Source organism: Elephantulus edwardii, unplaced genomic scaffold (genome assembly GCF_000299155.1).
Source record: "Elephantulus edwardii isolate Elephantulus edwardi_28Jun2011 unplaced genomic scaffold, EleEdw1.0 scaffold00367, whole genome shotgun sequence".
Classification (NCBI taxonomy): domain Eukaryota; kingdom Metazoa; phylum Chordata; class Mammalia; order Macroscelidea; family Macroscelididae; genus Elephantulus; species Elephantulus edwardii.
The window spans coordinates 1,674,169-1,679,135 of record NW_006400117.1 but is presented as its reverse complement, the minus strand read 5'-3'; the positions used below and the strand labels follow the sequence as shown (position 1 = coordinate 1,679,135).

The 4,967-nt window shown below is 45.6% G+C and overlaps 1 pseudogene; it reads left to right on the top strand.

Moving 5' to 3' along the window:
* LOC102849884 overlaps positions 1-4,431 on the top strand; it is a 16,819-nt pseudogene extending 12,388 nt beyond the window's left edge.
* Positions 4,432-4,967: the final 536 nt, after the last annotated feature.

The window sequence follows — 4,967 nt, the reverse complement described above, 5'->3', positions numbered from 1 at the left end:
CAATATTTCATTCACTTTCCAAAATGAATATGCATTTCTATTAAAAAAGCAGATGGAAAATTCATCTACTATTTGCAAGATCACCATAATAATTGGTAGGCAAAGACCTCAATAGGTGCTGAAAATATTAGGTAAAATACTTTTTTATTGGGGAACAGGATAGTTCTACAATCTCAATGTATCATTACACAGATTACTTTATTAACCATAATGGGGGAAAAGTATCTTTACAATGGTGACATACAGGAGGCTATCAACTTAGCCGAGTAATCAAGTAATCAAAATCACATCACTGAAAATGGGACGAATTGTTATAATACACACCTTCTTGATGCAACATTCAGAGATGGATAGATTGCCTCTGCATTATTCATGTCAAAATATCTGAATCTACTTTTGAGGAAACAGAAAAGTCCAAATTCTGGTATAATCTATGAAACAACTAGCTTCGAATTAAAAAGAAAAATTCTAAAGGCAAAGACCTGTTTTGGTTTAAAGCAGCTAGCTAAAGTAGGCTGTATAGGTCAAGCTGTATAGAATTACTGGGACCACTGGGAACAATTTGAATATATAGGGTATATTAGCTATGATTCAGGATGTCAGGCTACAAAGGATGAGAAGTTTCCACTTTGTCTAGAATGAGGAAAAAAATAGGCTAATTTTTTAGGAAGGGCTATGATGGCAGACTAGTCAGACACATTCTGCTATCTGCAGCAAAGACCTGAGAAACCAAATGACACAGGTACAGAGGAAACCCTATACATCAATGAAAGAATAAAAAATTAAATCAACCACTGTTTAGAAGAAACTGCAAAAGCAGAAAATGAGGAGAGAGAAGTGGAAGTGCCTGGCAAGCCAATCAAGTGCAGCGTGGCTGCCCTGAGAAACAGTCAGCTGCAATGCTGGGAGAAGGAGCCCTGGTGGCCTCATGGTAAGGGGCTGCACTGCCAGTCCAAAGGCATGCAGTTCAAATCCACAGCTGCTCTGTAAGAGAAAGATGGGCTGTCTCCTCCTGTATGATTCCCTGCCTCTTAAACCCTGCCAGAGTTAATTCAGACCTGATGGTCCCAAACAACAACAAGTACTGGGAAAGGTGCATAAAGGTAAGTATTCAAGTTCCCACCAGGAAACAAAAACTGTGCTGACAGACTCAGAGTGAAGCAACGCTGCTGCTGCTGCTGCTGCTGCTGAGGACGACTCATAGCGACCTGAGCAAAAGACCTGAAGTCTTTCTGTAACTATCGTCATTTCTCAAAGTTCATAGAGTTTCCAGAGGCATGTTGTTTAGGAAGTGGATGCCACTCCTGCTACCCAACATGTATTAATCTGGGAGCTCCTCCAAACACTGTCCACCATGGGTATCCATTATGGCATTTGACACCCCAATGGCACAGAGTTCAGCATCACAGCCACTCCAGGTTACCTCAGCACAGCAAATTGACAGACCAGTACTGCACCACTGTGAAGAATGTTCCTCTAAATTATAATTACTCAAGGACCAAAGGCCTAACCAATTTTTTAAATATAAAGGCCTTCCAGGAGGTGGTGTTGACTCTAAACAAGAGGCTTAAATTAAAAACAACTAAACATTCCACATATCCTCAACCAAAACAAGGCTAGCAGCACATAAATTAAATCTTAGGAGAGAAATGACAGGAAGGTGAGTGAGAGATCCAGGGACCTTGGTATCCACATAGCAGGGAGTGAGCAGGGAGAGACAGGTCTGCACCCCAGAGACTCTCAGTGTATGATGCACACAGAGTAACAGATCTGCAGAACATCAGGAAGAAGTTCCTCATCCTATGGGCCCAGGAGCAGCACCCATTCTTTGCTGTTGAGCCCTGTTCTCAGCTGTAGCCCCCCAGGAAGCACCCTGTACTCTCATTTGAATACGGAGGAAATAATCCCCTTCCCCAAACTCAAGGTGATTATAGTCACAAACTTCCCCACAGCCCCAGAATCCCCACTTCCAGGAATGTATTCTAACCACCCCCTGTCCTTTATCCTTTCCACCCAGCCTTATCTGCCAGACTCCCACACCCACCCACCAGGCAGTAGTGCTCTGGTGCCCCTGATAATCTGACCCTGTCCATGCCCTGCACACCAGCCTGCCCTGCCAAGTTGCACAGAAGTATGCCCCATGATCATCCATGATAGCCTGCCCCTGCCCTGTGCCTGCCAATCCCACCCCCTACAGACCCAACCTGTGGAAATATTCAGTGCCCCAGTTGGGGCATGGGGCATGCTAGCTCCACCCATCTAGCCATCCAGGCATTCTGACACATCTGGCCACCTGCCACAGCCGCAAACCACTTATCTCTCCCACCCAGTGAATACATGTGAGTGTTCCCACCATGCTGGACCACCAATAGGTGGCAGCCAATACTCACCCAGCTCACCCTCAACGGTCTGACGTGCCCAGTGAACTGCCGTGTGGGCTCACCAGGCCCACCGCTCCTTCCCACTCAGGCAGATGGAGAGCATTCTGTGCCGTCAGACGAGCAGTCAGTGAAGCACATTACCCACTCTCCCCGCTTTAAAGAGAAAACAAACAATAAAATGGTATCTTAATGCCTCAGAGTCACAAGACAATAACAATCTGTGTGAAGAAACAGAATCACAGAGCTTAAGTAAATGACTGAAACAAAGGGACAGAGAATTTCCCTGAAAAACTCCGATGAGGAACTAAACTACCTGATAGGAACTCAGAGGACTTAATGTAGGATTTCCCAAGAAATTGGAGCTCAAGAAAAATCACAGAAAAAAAACTCAAGAAGATTTCAGGAAAAGTAAACAAAACTATATAAAAACACTAACTACAAATCCAGAAGAGTAACAAGAAAATGTCAGAAATATATAAATTCATAGAAAGACGTAAAAGTAGAACTGAAACAATAGAGAAATAAACCACAGAAAAGGACAAACTTTGTGATGATAACTTGCCTGAAGGATTATCAGGGGGGAAAAAGAATGAAGAGAAATGAAGAATGCAGAAGACTTCTGTGAGATATTACAAAAGAAAGAATTAAAGCAATTGGAATTCCAGAAGAGAAGGAGAAAATTAAAACAAAATCCATATTTCACACCATACCAAAAAAAGGTAATTTAAAATATATTTTTTTGAAATCTAAAGGTTAAAACTATAAAGACCACCCATTCTCCACAGAATCACCACGGGTGGCTGGGACCCTGTACACGTTTCACAGTAACTGGGGGCCTTCAAGGCTCTCATTGCTGCTCAGTCCAGCGGAGCCCAAGTCGGCCTGCTCTCTGCACCATCCCACTTCTCCTCTGGCCAAATCAACCCCATCCCTGAATTTCTCCACAAGTATACAGCAGGCAAGTTTCCAGCGTTTGAGGGTGATGATGGATTCTGTGTGTTTGAGAGCAATGTCATTGCCTATTACCTGAGCAGCGACGAGCTGCGGGGAAGTACCCCAGACACAGCAGCCCAGGTGGTGCGGTGGGTGAGCCTTGCTGACAGCGACATCGTTCCCCCAGCTGGCACTTGGATGTTCCCCACCTTGGGCATCCTGCATCACATCAAACAGACTACAGAGAATGCCAAGCAGGAGGCAAGCCTTCACTTGAAAACAAAGACTCTTTGGTGGGTGAACGTGTGACTCTCGCTGACATCACAGTTGTCTGTACCTGGTGGTGGCTCCACAAACAGGTGCTAGAGCCTTCTTTCCGCCAGGCCTTCCCCAATACCTACTTCTGGTTCCTCACCTGCATTAACCAGCCCCAGATGCAGGTTGCCCGGGTGGTAATGCTTTGTGAGAAGACAGCCGAGTTTGATGCTAAAAAGTTTGCAGAGAGCCAGCCTGAAGAAGACGTCCCACGGAAAGAGAAAGAACCACGGGAGGAGCAGCAGAAGCAGAAGGCCTAGGCTGAGCAGAAGGAAGAGAAAGAGGCAGCTGACGTTCCTGCTCCCGAGGAGGAGGAGGTGGGTCAATGGGGGCAGGCGCTGGCTGCTGGGCCAAAGGCTAAGGACCACTCTGCTCAGCTGCCCAAAAGTACCTTAGTGTTGGATGAGTTTAAGCGCAAGTAGTCCAGTAAGGACACGCCCTCTGTGGTCCTGCTCCATTTTGGGGGAGCATTTTGATAAGGATGGCTGGTCCTTGTGGTATGCCGAGTACCACTTCCCCGAAGGTTCCAGCGACTGGATGAGTTGAGGAAGCACGCCTGTGCCTGTGTTACCCTCTTTGGAACCAACACCAGCAGCTTCATTTCTGGATTCTGGGTCTTCAGAGGCCCAGAGCTTGCCTTCTCGCTGAGTCCAGATTGGCAGGTGGACTACAAGTCATAACACATGGTGGAAATGATGCCAGCAGTGAGGAGACCCAGATGCTGGTCTGAGAGACCTGCTGCTGGGAAGGGGCCTTCCATCACGTGGGCAAAGCTTTCAGTCAGGGCAAGACCTTTGAGTGAAAGAATGGCTTGTCAGCTAGCTGCCTGCACCTGCCTGCTGGGGAGAATAGGGTTATTAAAGGAAGCAGAATGTTAAAAAAAAAAGAAAGAAAACAAACCAACAACCCTATAAAGATCATGTGTGTACTGATGCTCACGACCATCAGCCATTAAAGCCCACACTTGTTGAATCAATTCTGGCTCAGAGCAAACCTACAGAACAGAGCAGAGCTTCCCTGTGGTGTCCAAGATGGTAAATCTTCACTGAGGCAGACTGCCTTAACTTTCTCTGGTGCAGTGTATGGTGAGTGTGAACATCGAAACTTTTGTTTCACCAGGGCCCCTTCATTACCTTTCAGAGAGGCAAATTGAAAGATAATGATCTATAACCAGGAGAAGATAAAATAGATGAATGGGACCTTCTAAGAATCAAATCCCTATGCACATCCAAAAACTTCTCCAACAGAGTAAAAAGGGAAGCCACAGACTGGGAAAAATATTTGGTAATGACATGTCAGATAAGGGACTTATATCCGGAATTTATAAAATACTTGAAC